Below are 14,735 nucleotides of genomic sequence, written 5' to 3' on the forward strand. Positions count from 1 at the left end.
TCATAGTAAATATGTATATGAATAAGCTTATACGTGTACATATTTATATGTATATACATCAACATATTTATGCAAGTATACACTTGGAGACTTTAAACTTACCATTTAATTTAAACAAATTTCTTCGATAGACATAGAGGGTACGAATATTTATGGGACCGACTGTAGATGATGAATTTATGGGAAAGTATGTCTCATACTCTAAAGAGCTATTCTGCAAATGCATGAATATTTGCAGTCGAGGGATAAGTGTGAATTTGGGTGAAGGAATTTTGATAGGGTCAAAGATGGTGGCGTCTTTACGTTATCACTTTGTCCGATATTTATGCAAATTCATATATTGATAAATCATAGAAAGAAATAATGGCTTCATTCGTCTTATTGACATTCGTAAGTAATGAAAAGAATTTAACACTAAAACTACCGAGCGATTCAATTTAACCCATATACCTCAAACTTCTTTTAAAAGTCAATCAATTATTGATGAAATTAGGTGAATAAGAGTGTTGCAAAACGCAACAGTTGATAAAGCATTTACCTAAGTTTTTAGAGCCAGTTATAGTAATAAAAAAGTAATTCGATTAACAAGTTAATCTGTTCCTCTCTCTTAATATAAAGATGTACTTTTATAAGTGGTAAATATATAAAGATCAATATAAATATATAAATTAATAAATATATACAGATATATATAGATTGATAAATTATAAATATACATATATAAATATAAATGTCTAGATTTTATAAGTATATATATTTTTTTTATATATGTTTATTTCTGTACGATAGGTATATGTATAATGTATAATATACCTCGGTAATTTTAGTGTTAGCGCTACTTTAAGAGGGGAGAAATCCTTTCACTCCTCCAACTAAAAGATTTATCGTGACCGTAAACCCTGATCAATTACTCTCCGTGCCGATATGCATCGATTTGTTCTTGCTCGAGGAATACTATCATCAGCTGTGTCTAGCATTAAATAAAATAGCACGCACTGTCCTTACAGCAATTTAACTTCTAAGCGTGTCTCGCGATGTAATATCAAAATCGATAACTTCCTCGTTCGGCGATGAGCCGTGAAACCTGCTGCGAATGTTCCAACCCGACTAGAATAGTCAAAGATTATTTATACCTCACTCCAGAAACTGATAAAAGATCGTTCTCAGCCAACCCAAGAACAAGTACATTAATATTTATAATACAGATACCGAGAACCATCTACAACTTTCTCTCCTATATTTATTACTACGTCTACTATTTAATTCCACTAGCCAATGCAACCACGTGTAAATATACTCCTACGATTATGGAAATGAACGTTATCGATTGATCGTGAAATCGTAATATGGTCGAACGACCATCCACTGTACAAAAATGTAACCGTGCCATCCGTCGCAAAAAAAAAAGAAAAACAAAAAATGAAACGTTTATTTCTACGCCAGACTGTTTCAGGTATTAATAAAAATCTCTTCCTACGATCTGTTTTCCATGTCTTGATTTTTTGACGTGATTTCCATTTACCTACAATGAAAAATGTAATACCGATCCACTAAAAACCATTTCAACTCTATCGTGGGCCACCCTGCATCTAAATGCTAATCTCGTTGACTTCTTTCTTTTCTTCACTAACGACGAACGATAGATTCTAAGTTGAAAATAACCTGCAATTATTTATTATTTATTTCTTTGTGCTACTTGTTGGAGTATTCCTAGCGACAGGCAACCCAATGCTCGCATGAGTCGTAACCTCACGTCACGAAGGCGTGACTTTATTCTATATACATATATACGTATATGGTACCTTTAGATACTTATGCAACGAAGACATTAAGTAATTAAACAAATCTACTATATATCTCTCTCTGTCTTCCCTATCCTGACGTCTGACATAGATTAAGATGAACAAATTTGGTGTTTTCCCTCAATTTACCACTGTATATATCTGTTTTTACAAAATTTCAATGAACAATTAAATCAGAAGCTATAGAAACTCATTTAAAATAAAAGTAGTTGTTATTTCTGCTGATTAGAATGCTCATAATTATCAAGCATTGGAATTTTTTACGAAAGGTTGTTTTGTTTTACGAAAGCATTAATAAAATTTCAATAAACTACAGTGGAAAACAAGAATTACGTGTCCTTCGGTATGGAAGAAGAAAGTTCGTAAAAACTATCTGCTTTACGTACACTTTCGAGCGAATACCCCTTTAAATTTAAGATCGTCCGGGAGATCGATGGATCGCGAGAGCGAGGCAGACGATCTGGGAAGCGGAGATCGCAACACGACTTTCGTTTCGCGGGCAAACAACCGCAGCCTTTACGTAAGAGGCTTCGTGCCAAAAGTCTCGTTACAGGATACCGATTCTCACGTGCACTTTTTACGACGCGTTTCCGCTTCCTCGTCTCATCCATTACGGCCAGCGCGCATTAAATTCGCCAGGATCGCTGTGTTATTTCTGCCGTCGAGCCGGATAAGCGTGGCTTTAATTAGTATAATTGCTGTTGCGTCGAGGTAGCTTATCACGGAACGCTTCAAAATTCTGATCGCGAAACGGAAAAACTCCATCTTTGACATCGAATGAATATTAAGCCGATGTTGCGCGCTTTTAAACGTGTACACAAAACACACGAATTGGATCAAACTTGTACAATAATTTCCTTAATTTTAGAAATGATAAAAAAAAAAGGAAAAATTGTTGAAACGTAGGTGGATTCTTGAAAATGAGACACATTTCTTTATAGAATTATTAATCATTTTCCACCAACATTGCAAAAGTATCAATTGCTGATTACATTCAAAGTGTAATACACTTGTATAAATAACATTAATTGTGAACATTAATACATTTATATACCTGAATGAAGAAACAAAATAATACTAATGCACTATTAATTGATACGCTTGAAACCTCGATAGAAAATTATTAAAAATTCTTAATCAACGAAGTATTTCCTTTCTTACTGTATTCATCGTTTCTATAATTAACTCCTTACTATTCAGAAAATTAGTTAAGAAATCTATATTATTTAAAACACAAAATAGATCTACCTAAAGAAAGCTTTGTAGAATTAGCAATAACAAAGCTTTGTAGAATTGTAAATCTACCATTACTCCGAAGGTAAACAATGAACAGCCATTACGTGCTGCTATACATAAGGAAGGAATTTTATGTACCACGATACCAAAATAGAAAGACAACGTTTCTATGCCAACAGGTTCGTTTGCTTTCACTAATCTTCTCGAAATTTGCGTGCGTAAAAGGATGCTATATTCTTGATCTAATCGAATCTCGGTAACAATGCCAGACAATACGATTCAAGGCACGCGGGTTCCGCAATCTCCTTCATCGTAAAATCGTTGCCGTTTCCTCAATCCACCGTTCAAGTTTTCTGATCATAAATCTTGGCGCACTCGAGCGTTCTCACACTATATCCGTTTCAGGGAATAAAAGCTTTAAACTAACGAAATTATTCGGAAAGAATTTTCGATCGAAACGAGTATAGGCATGCAAATGATCCACATGAACGATTTACTATAAGATATTCAGTGAATTAAATTTAAAATTATATGTATAATATGAATTGCTTGCTAAGTTTAGTATTTTATTAATCGTCTTTTTGTCATGGCAAGCAATATTTTCATATCGATTACCGAGATTGTATGCTCCTATCATTGTATGAATTATGTAATATTATACAAACGAGCCATTCATTCCACAGACCGATTAACTCCATAAAACAAAAAGTTGAGAAATACGATGAAATAATTTACAGATTGTTCTTAAGATTCCCCTTATAATATAAATCTAAATAAATATTGAAAAAAGTTCTTTCCTTTTCATGATGTTATTATAAATATAAAAAGTTATAACTATACCAAGTGCTTCGACACTTAAATTTAAGATTTTTCAAAAAGTGGAGTTAATCGACTTGTGAACGGGTCAAACATTAATCTAAAAACGATTCTAATACGTAAAATAAATATTGTACAATACTAATGTTACTAAACGCTACCAGTCGGAAAAGTGTTAATGTCGTTTGTTTCACCACGAGGAGAGTGTTATCAGCACGCGATTCGTCCGCCTCCTTCTATACTCAAATGAAACAATCTTCTAGACTACGAGCCTAATAAACGAATCGAATTCGCGACGCAGACGAGGGAAAACGCGGGCAGCGTGGGAGTGGAATGAATTTCGCGAATTCTCCAGCACATCGTGCGAAGAAAAGTGGACAGTGAAAGTCAGATAGCGGCCGCGTTGCGTTTGCATGGGCCGGGGATCATTTGTATTTTCAATTCACGTAGGCGAGAGACACGAGAATATTTTACAGGGAATATGTAACTAATGAAAGAAAGCGTTACGGTCAAGAGCGGATCGAGGCGCGTTCGTTCCTACCGGTGGCACGCGGGCTTTACCTAGACTTTCATGGGTTCCGGCTTTCTTGTCAGCATCGCGCCGTGTAATTTGTACTATCTGGCGTATCTTGGACGTATCCTAGGTCAGGAACATACCGATGCAAAGTAAATTGTGCGGACAGCTAATAGGAAACGGTTGTCGACGAAGTTCAGCCGAAATAGTACTACAGTATGCAGTATAGTACAGTAAAATGCTACAGAGTAGTAATAATGACATTGAACAAATATTTTAAATAAAAGTGTTTCGTCTTCGTGAGATATGAAATTTCTGTTATAAATATATTTGCTTCGAAACACGAATATTACTCAACTTTTTCAAACCATCTTTCTTCTTTGTTTTAGGAATTTTTCTTCATAAATAATAGAAGTTGTTACTATATGTTATTTAACGAAACATGCTTCATTTTGACCAGAAAAATGAAAAATAATTTTTATAGATAAATAGGTTACTAGTCAAAAAAGTAATGCAACATTCAAAACCATTATTTCGATAGTTTTATGTATTTTTAATATTCTTCACCTAACGACACGCAATTTCTCGTTTCGATCATTGAAATCCCACTCGCCCAATCAGGAGTTATGATTTTTCAAATTTTAGTCGAGAATTCTAACTGAAATTTATAGCCATCCAACCAGTAATTCGAATATGGACACATAGAACAAAATTGAACAACTAAACATATTATTTACAGTACTTTCCCCAAAAGTACACTTAGATGGCCATTTATTTACTAATTTACGCTTTGATTCCGTGCTCGATCCAGGCTCGTTACATTCCAAATAAATGGAACTCTGCGTGTACGTTTTCCACAGGTCATGAATCGAGATAAGGTATAAAAGAAATATCCACTATGATAACACACGATACCGGTACGAAATAGTCTTACTTCCGTCTTCGTTCCGATGGAAGTACGTGAGAAGCTACTCGCTGGTTGCAATGCAACATATCGAAGCTTCGTAGAAGCGCGTGCATTCACGTGGCGCGTGCTGCTTTCTAATCGTTTGCAGGTATTACGCGTGATCGATCAATTATCAATTATTACCGCGTTACGCGCCTGTTACCCGTGGACTGTTTCGCATATTTAGTATCTGGTTCTTGCTTTTGTTTCGCGAAACACAGGTCCCAGATCTTGAACTAGTTCGACGAAGATTGTACTCTTGTATATACCTAACTTTCGAACAGATTTTGGACAGTTTACGAATTTAGGAAAAGAAAAGTGGTCAAGATCAAAAATATATGCTGCGTGAATATTTGTTCGTTTATTTTTGCACTCCTATGTCGAGTGCGACTCGACATCAGTTTTTATCTCAAGAATTTTTACCTCGCTTGAAAATTACGAAATACAATAGTATGAAAAAAACTGATATTTAAGTTAATTTGTTCATTTCTCTCTGTATTTAAATTCCCTTGCTTTTTAATTAAAGTAAATTTCAAATAAAACACTTAAAAACGTTGGGAGTTGCTAGTAACGAAATTGAAATATAATTCGACGTGCAAAGGGTTAGTAACGTTCACTTGAGGATACTGATATTAAACCTAGGAGAAGGTTAAATCTGTCTGTTCGTACATGAAAAGCATTTTATGTTTGGTGATAAATAACAGTAATTATTGTAGCATTATTTTAATTCCAAAGGATAAGTCATATTTATAGAAACCAAAATGAAAGTTGTAAAATATAACTTTGTATATTATATTTGTGATTTTATGAATGAATATGTTTTTGTTTTTACATTGTATCATACTCTTCTTTTACGTGCAAATAAATAAATTCAATTAAATAAAAATACTACAGTTTTTCGTAAAAACCTCATGGATTTCGAACTGCGCATGATACTGTGGAAAAAAGATATTCCCTGTAAACTGAGGGGATATTTGTCTACTCGAGTACAAACAAATTAGACGAGTACTCCGAGCCTTAGGGTAAACACTCGACTGGAGTATAGCGCGTAAGAGCACAGTAATCACGCGTATGGCAACCTGTCGTGCAAACCGGATATAATCGAGGCTGGGAAACAGGATCAAATCGAAGAACAACGCGAACGACCAGCTGGTCGTTACTTCACCGCGTTTCCAGATCGTTGACCCGATCCATGGTCGACGCAACAGATTTTTCAACGCGCGATTTAACTTTTCCGGTTAATTACATTCTGCCGCGCTCATGCTCGCAAAACGAGCTCTCTGTTTCGGCAAACGCACCGTTTTGTTCACGAAATAATGTTTCAGCATTTTGCGTATGTACTTCCAAGGACTCGTAAAGATTAAAAAAATTAAAAATGCTCGTAAGAACGCAGAATAATCGTTCTTTGGTGAATTCGTTACTAGTTAATTCTTGTTCGCACAAAGTCGAGAGATCAAGGTATATTTATTTTAACGATTCATGAATTCATGTGATTTATCGCTGGTAACATTCAAATTACATTCTCTAGTCGTAGATCATTTCAAAATTTTAAACATGTGCAGAAGAAGACATTAATCTTAAGAATTCGAAAAGAAGACAAACGATGCTGGGAAATTACTGTTAGTGAAACTGCATTTTCAAGGGACAATCCTGTGCCGTGATACTTTTTCTGTATTGCATTTTATAACGATACAAAAATATAAAAAAGTAAGAAGGGAAGAAATGTTAACCATAGAACACGAGTTAATTCGAGTGGAAACAAGATCTGTAGTTAATATACCGATTCGATGTTTTTACTTTTTATGTATTTGTAAAATACAAATAACATTACTCTTAATGAATTTAATTTAATAATAATCTTAGGTATACCCAATAGATAAATAATTGAATACTTGAACCGTAAAAGATTGAGAAAAAAAAGTGAACGTAAAAGAAAAAAGGGCAAATTTAATCTATCTTTGCATTACCACGAGACAGTTATCTTTGCGCAAACAAAGCAACATGTATTCGTACAAGACAAATCGAACGTTTCAAGCGACCAAACGTACCAAGAAATATCTAACTGGAAAAGGACGTCTAAGAGCGTCGATTTGCATGAATACTGTAAAATATAGAAACACTTGCCAAGATAAAGAAAGAACAAGAAAATGAAGTTTAAGAAGTTTAAACGCCTTCATTTGCGCTAACGTCCAGAGACCCGTTGTTCGACGTGACGAAACGTATTTGAACATCGAATCGGAGTTGTGTATTTAGAAGAACTTTCTTTTCTCCTTCGTTTAACGTATTTATAATTCGTACGTAACTCTTCCTAGCGTGCGCTATTTCTATTTTTCGACGTGATGGCGGTCACGTAGCGACGAGGAAACGGTTTGCGACGCATTGTAAATCGATCCCCTCTTGCAACTTTGATTATACATATAAATGTTGCGAATGAACGAAGTTTTTTTTATTGAAGTTGCAACGTGTTCATAAGCCACTGGTAGCTGCAAGTATCTAATAATATCAAGATACGTGAATGGATAGACGTGAATACCAGTGGGAAATTTATTTCTGAAGTTCTTCTAAATGTAACGATGGTAGTTGATTACGATGGACCGTTTACATTCCACGATTATGATTTACAATCGTTACTAGACTGCAGATTATCCGCATTTATGATACAAACTAATATAATAAACACATGGTAACCAAATGGTATGTGCACTTATGCAAAATACAATAATTAATGGTATTATATTGACACTTTATCAACCAGTAGCGACTGGACATATAATTACTAATCTATACTTTATCTATTAGAATCGGTTTTCGATGAATATTTATATAATACATCATAATTCGTATAATGATGGGAGCATTAAATAGTTTTCCTAGCAAAAAGCCTATTAATAGCCTACACTATGTATCTTTTCTACATTATTGTACGTCGTTATTACATAAAATCCGCAGTCTAGTCATTAGTCAACGTAATCTGTGAAATGCATGCAGATTACAGATACCTGATAATAATCGTACACGATTAATGAACAGTTGTCTATGACATGAAGCATAAGAGGAATGCTTTAAGGAGAGTACGCATAAGTACTAGTTACGCATAATGTTAATGTGTCAAGACACATGGCAATTATCGCACTAATTTAAATGAATCTATTTCTTTCACGTGGCAAGACCTAACCCAGTTTCTAAAAAAAACCCTTGACATTAACACATTCAATAAAAATAGATATTTTACAGCTTTTTTCACAGTACCGAGTACTGGGAAAATAAAATTCTGAAGTTGAACGTCGGAAATTTGTGTCGTCAGGGCGAAGATAAAAATTACGGAATATGATTCGAATTCATAATTTTTTCATAACCAGTGAGAGAATTTGATGTAACGTGAATCCACGTCAGTGATCGTGAATGTGTTTAAGGAGGTATCCAGAAGTAGGAGGTCTAAAAAAAGCTGTTGTTCGTGAATTTTTTTTAGGGTGGAAAAAAACAATTAATTCTATCGAACTTTTTATCCTATTTTATCCTTTTTATCCTTCAAGCATTCCTCTTATGCTTCATGTCATAGACAACTGTTCATTAATCGTGTACGATTATTATCAGGTATCTGTAATCTGCGTCATACATATTTGAGTAGTCTGTACAAATTTTTTCAAGAAGAAATATTCAAATTGGGTCGATTGCGAAGCACATTTGTAGAGCACCTCACAATTAAAACCTCCTATCGGCGAGAAAGATGCAGGTCGTAATTTTGGTTTGACACAAAAAAACCAAAAGAAACTTTCATTGTCATACATTTTTCTTCTATGTGAACTAAGAAAATTCATACACAAACAATTTTAAACACCTTTTTTTTATCAAGTTACTGTAATTTCTTCCACCCAAAGAACTCGTTCTTTCTTTCAAACTTGCAGTAATTTCACATTTCACCATTTTTGCGGGTTTTTCTTAGCTCACATAGAAGAAAAATGTATGAAAATGAAAATTTCTTTTGGTTTTTTTTTTGTGTCAAACCAAAATTACGACCTGCATCTTTTCCGCCGATAGGAGGTTTTAATTGTGAGGTGCTCTAAAAATATTTCTTGTTAAAAAAATTTCTACAGACTACTCAAATATGTATGAAAATAGAATAAAAACGATCGATGAAATTAATTCTTTCTTTCCATCCTAAAAACATTCACGATAAACGGCTTTTTTTAGACCTCCTTATTCAGGATATCCCCTTAAGCAAGCGAAATGTAACAACGATGCAAATTGAAAAAAATCGATAGACGATGTGTGTCCAGGCCGAAAGTCGAGACGGCGAAGTAGGAAAGGAGGCAGATGGCACGCGGGAGAAATGATCAGGAAGGAGCGAGCGTAACACACAGCATGCACAGGGGGTAATGGGCTGCGTCAGTGTAAGCACCGGTGGTTACCACATGGTAAGGGGGGGATAGGTGTGCGTAGGTAACCACAAGAAGAGAATACTTTCACTGCCAAAGTACGGTTGGGAGCCTACCAGAAGGACGAAGAAACCCAGTCACCGACCAGGCCAACAAGGATGGTGAGAGTGAAACGAGTAGGGAGTGTAGTATCGGTACAGTACCGTAGTATCGTTCTTCCGAGTGTCATTACCAATTCCCTGGCGGTCACTCGGCGATCGTCTAGTCACCCTGTGCGTCGAACACGCCGAAAATTCTACCTTCCGCGCGGACGTGTTATCAGAGAGCGCGGCGACTGGCCACCGAAGGAAGGTTCGTTCGGTGACTCGAATCGAGCATGTGAATCCGCGCGGCAGACGTCGCGATCCGATCTGTAACGACCTGACACAAGGAAGCTCGATAGATTCGATGAGAAACGTTCGTCGAAGGGATAAACGACCGAGTCGAAGGTAAGTCGAAAAGGGAAGGACGCCGAGGACGAACAGGAGACTTCCTCTTGGAGAAAGTTCGAAGCAACATTTCTTTTTTTCTTTGTATTTTCTGACAGTTGAACGTGTTACAAATACAATTTCAACCGGATTTAGTTGAAGTAAAAACATTGACAAAGTTATGGGGCTTGAAATGGAGCAGTAGAAACAGAAATTAGTTTTCTGAAAACTTGTACTTCTCAAGATAGCAGACTCGATATTTCAAAAACCAATCTGGAATGCAAACTATATTTGAATGCATTAATATATATTCGTAACCTTTATATTACGTTGACGTGGAACAGTTAAATGCTTGATATGAGGCTTAACCTCGATAGTAACGTATGCCGATAAAAATACTCGGGAAGAAAAGTGAATGCAGTTGAAATGTCAAGTTTCTTAAGAGAAAGGAAATTATGTATTAATATCTTAAATATTCACATTTCTGCAACGTCCACGTCGAATGACACCCAGAGAAATAGATGTATAAATACAGTCGATAGAAAATAAATAACAATGGACAGATGGCCTCATATTTCTGATATAGATCATCTAATCAGCGGAAGAATGTATAGTAGTGATGTGAGTGGTTGCTACGAGTAACGTTCCAACCAAACCTTCGTCGTTTCTGTTCTGTTGATGCCTCGCCGATACCTGCTATTCATACTGTGTCCGCGAAGTCTATCATCGTCTAATTCCATAAATCGACTTCAGAGTATTGACTTTTCAAGGTGCAAATGGATATTTGTTCATGCACTAGTTTGGTAACTAGTCCATTGATAATTCCCATTTACAATTTTAGATAAGAAGAATTAACACGTTGGTCGCCACGTCACCTAGACAGGTGACAGAACTTTTCGTTAAGGGACTAAAATAAATCTGGTTAGGATTCGTGAATTTGGCGACGTTAAAAAATTCTATACCACGACAAATGCAAACTTACCTAATCTTCAATAGTCTCGAGACATAATTTTCACTTTGCAATAATTTTCATGAGTTTTAACTTGGCAGCCAACGTGTTAATAATATAACTGCTTGTAGTCCTGTTGATCCATAATGTAAACAACTAATTCGTGGAAATCCTTCACAGCAACTCTGAACAAATAATTCTGAATTCTAAACAAGAGATCATAACATGACTGTGTGTAACCCTTACAACATAAACAGATGAAGAAATATAAAATACATTGCTCAAGAAACTGTACGACATTAAACACAATACATCATCGTAACTCTAACTTTCTAATTTTGTGCTACAAAATTATCGCGACTTTTAATAATTTCCTAATTCCTATATGTATCTCTAAGTTACAAGTTAGATTTCTATTTTTTGAATAATTATTACCGACCATTGAATATACTTTTTCATTCATAGTGACCGTAGTAACGCTTCATTCGTTTATCCACCACCGTTTGGATTTAAGTAAGAAGATTAAGTCTGTGGTCGCTCGTCGCGGTTCCATCACTCGTTACACGTGATCCAACTGCAAAGGTTACACGATGCACGTCGCTAGCAAAATTACCCAACAAATGAATGGCAGGCCGCGAATTGCGAGCGTTTATTCGTGATTGCTTGGGATCATTCGCTGGTGGTTAGACTGGTCGAAACTATTAAGGTCACCCATTCTTCGCGAACTGCCGCGATAATGAGTGGCTACGAACGAGCGCGTCATTACGCGCGAGAACATTCAAGGAACGTAATTGATTGTGTAAGAACGACTCGCATGCACAACTAAGTACTCGCATTGGCACGTGGATCAAAATATCGAGCGCGATGGAAAACTCGACGAGTGAAATAATATTACAAGAAGTCGAAGGTTGTGGATCAATTACAGTTTTGCGTTTTTTCTTTCTCTCGCATCGCAAATGGGACTTCTAGTTAACTACTGGCACTGTTCCATTTCATAAATGATAAAGAAAACTATTAACTATTAATTTAAATATTTTTGCTGTCTCTTGTTGCGGTGGAACACTATTGTCGACGCAAGGGAAGATCAATATTTAGTCGCGCGCTAATCGATTTCATTATATTTATACACACTTCTTTATTATCATTTCCTACTGTTACTAGAGATCTTGATGTGTGACTGATACTGGTTATAGAAATGAAATGAAATACATGTATTAGGTAGTCCCGAAAGTTTCTTTCGCGAGTTGCACTCAATTATTTTATGTGGTCGTGTTTCTATAAATAGACAATCTAATTTCATAGATATTCATGTTGTGACAGTAATGGAGCAAAATGAATCGTGCACAATTCAGTAATGTAACATAAAACATAAAATATTGTGCACGTATTACTTCGTAATAAAGCGAAAGAATCTTTTGAGACAACCTACTACAAAGTATTTCTTTTTTTCATGAAGTTCAAAACATTGATAAAATGTTTCAAACGTTTTCAAATTAGATATTTGTAAATGACATTATTCTACTAAATGATTAAATTAAATTATTTGACCGTAACATTGACAATTTTAAATTACTTTCACATCTGTGTGTGCAGAAGTTTATGCCTTTTGTGATTTATGATCAGGCGATGAGTATTACATCTGCCTTTTCACTCGAAGTATTTGGAATCGGTTTCGTTGGTGTTGCGTAACTTTGAAAGCTATGTAAAAACAAACCTAGGCCCACTTTCTACGTCGCTCTTATCGCCACAGATCATGGAAAACAACGATCGTGAAACATTTAAGCGAAGAATATAGACGACTATAAGTTACAAAAATTTATTTCTATTTGTCATCCTTTTTTTTCCCCTTCTTGCAATCAATTAATTGCACGCGATTGTGGATATATATCTAGACGCCGACGAGGTCGGTGAAAAACAAATCTAAATAAAAGAAACATTAAATTAAAAGTAGAACAAAACTGTGAGAAATTGTCTAGTAAATTAAAAATATCTTCATTCCTAATTCTCTTTGCAATTAATTTTCTTTCAAATGCCAGTATTACAGTTTTATAACTACCGAATTGTCCTCTAAATAAAAAATCTCCTCCCATCTCATTTTTCTTTCGGACAGTAATTTCAAAGTTCCGTAATTGAACAAAGAGAGAGTACTTACAGTGTTTCGTTAATTTCTAGAAACGAAACGAGCCACGGCAGTAAAAAGTACATGTCCCTCGACTTCGTTCAGAGAAAACTGATTTACGCTCGAACGAAAGCTCAGGTGGCCCTGGTACCGTCGCGGCGCAGTAGGCGAAACTCTTACCTGAAACAAGAAAAACAGATTTTACAGATAAACCGTAGCCGAGGAACGTTACACGGAACGCGTTAAACGTTTCGAAGAGCAGCTCCGGGCAAAAAGATAATCATTACAGTTTACAGTGTACGCATAGAGAACATGACGCTCGAGTCGGTGTAATAGGCTAGAAAAATAGTACCGGAACCTCCTTCCGCGATCGATCCAACGAGTAATTTCAGAAAGAAAAGTTCCGGCAGCTTTCGCGTTACTTTCTTACGTGATACAGAAATCCCTCCCCCATTTCAAGAATGTTTCCTACTTGCTTTAGCCACCGACCGGAAATAATACTACTTACAAGGATCAAGAAACCTCAAGAATGTTTCGATAGTCCTGTACAGTAAGATAGAACAAGTAGATAGGAAAGTGTTCATTTTAAGGCGTTAGAACTACTCAGAAATTGATAAAAAATGAAATGTTTCTTTACTATCTAGAATTATCCAAGAATTTTGAATAGTTTTCGATGAAAATTTGTGTATTATATCTTCAAATATATATATCTTTCGAATAAAAAAAAAACACTGATTAGAAAATATATCAACCGAGGACAGACAAAAATTCGCGAAGGAGTGTCTTTTTTGGACCTTGCAAGCACTCGAGTACATTGAATGCTATGAAAATAATAATAAGAGTATAAAATAAATTGTTCTTTCAGCACACAATTAGGACCACTTCTCACATTTGTAGATTTCTTTATTTAGCTCCTATTATTCATTTTATGAAATGATTTTTGGGAGTATTCTTCGAGCCTTGTTGCGTTATTTTATCCTTCCACGCGCTTCGTATGAGAAACTATCGATCACTGTGTCCGTTACATTATATTACGTCCAAGGACATCCGGATGTAGGACTGGGCACACTTTTTCGTGGTACGTGTTACGCAATCTGGACCTAAGATAGTCAGGACTTATGATTGCGACAGTTTTTATAAAAATTCAAAAGGTGTTTCTCATATCTGTAGACTAAAGTGTTTTTAATCTCACTTCTTAGCCTTGAAACTAATTGACCTATCATAAACTCAGGACGTGACATATGCAATCACCGACACTTACTGAATTGCAAAATCTGAGTACTTGTAACATTTTCGCATAGCAACCATTCGGATCGTGCGTGACAAGGTGAATTGCAATACGAAATGTTGCTTAACAGAAAATATTTCAGCCATTAAGTTGATAACTGAGGCGCCACTTCCAGAATACTGATTTATATATATATACTGTTTATACATTAAAGATTTCTATAAATTGATTGGGTTGTAAATTAAGCTTCAAAGTAAAATAAAATACACAAGGCTTAATTTA

At 35.5% G+C, this 14,735-nt stretch overlaps 2 protein-coding genes and 1 long non-coding RNA gene across 5 annotated transcripts in view; 1 reads left to right on the forward strand and 2 right to left on the reverse strand.

Annotated features, from left to right (window-relative positions):
- LOC128890177 (flotillin-2) overlaps window positions 1-14,735 on the reverse strand; it is a 158,575-nt gene that overhangs the window by 118,462 nt on the left and 25,378 nt on the right. The gene's annotated exons all lie outside the window — the stretch shown is intronic.
- Window positions 9,787-14,735, forward strand: part of LOC128890160 (glucose dehydrogenase [FAD, quinone]) — a 14,164-nt gene continuing 9,215 nt past the window's right edge. For both annotated transcript variants that reach the window (XR_008460565.1, XM_054148414.1), the window contains exon 1: window positions 9,787-10,178. The gene's annotated coding sequence lies outside the window, so the exon portion shown is untranslated. The remainder of the gene's footprint in view (window positions 10,179-14,735) is intronic.
- LOC128890191 (uncharacterized) overlaps window positions 10,477-14,735 on the reverse strand; it is a 17,068-nt gene continuing 12,809 nt past the window's right edge. Inside the window, exons 2-3 of the long non-coding RNA XR_008460575.1 lie at window positions 13,259-13,405; window positions 10,477-13,026 (exon numbers count right to left, since the gene is read on the reverse strand). This is a non-coding gene — a long non-coding RNA (uncharacterized LOC128890191). The remainder of the gene's footprint in view (window positions 13,027-13,258; window positions 13,406-14,735) is intronic.

Source organism: Hylaeus anthracinus, unplaced genomic scaffold (genome assembly GCF_026225885.1).
Source record: "Hylaeus anthracinus isolate JK02 unplaced genomic scaffold, UHH_iyHylAnth1.0_haploid 12000, whole genome shotgun sequence".
In the NCBI taxonomy this organism is placed as follows: domain Eukaryota; kingdom Metazoa; phylum Arthropoda; class Insecta; order Hymenoptera; family Colletidae; genus Hylaeus; species Hylaeus anthracinus.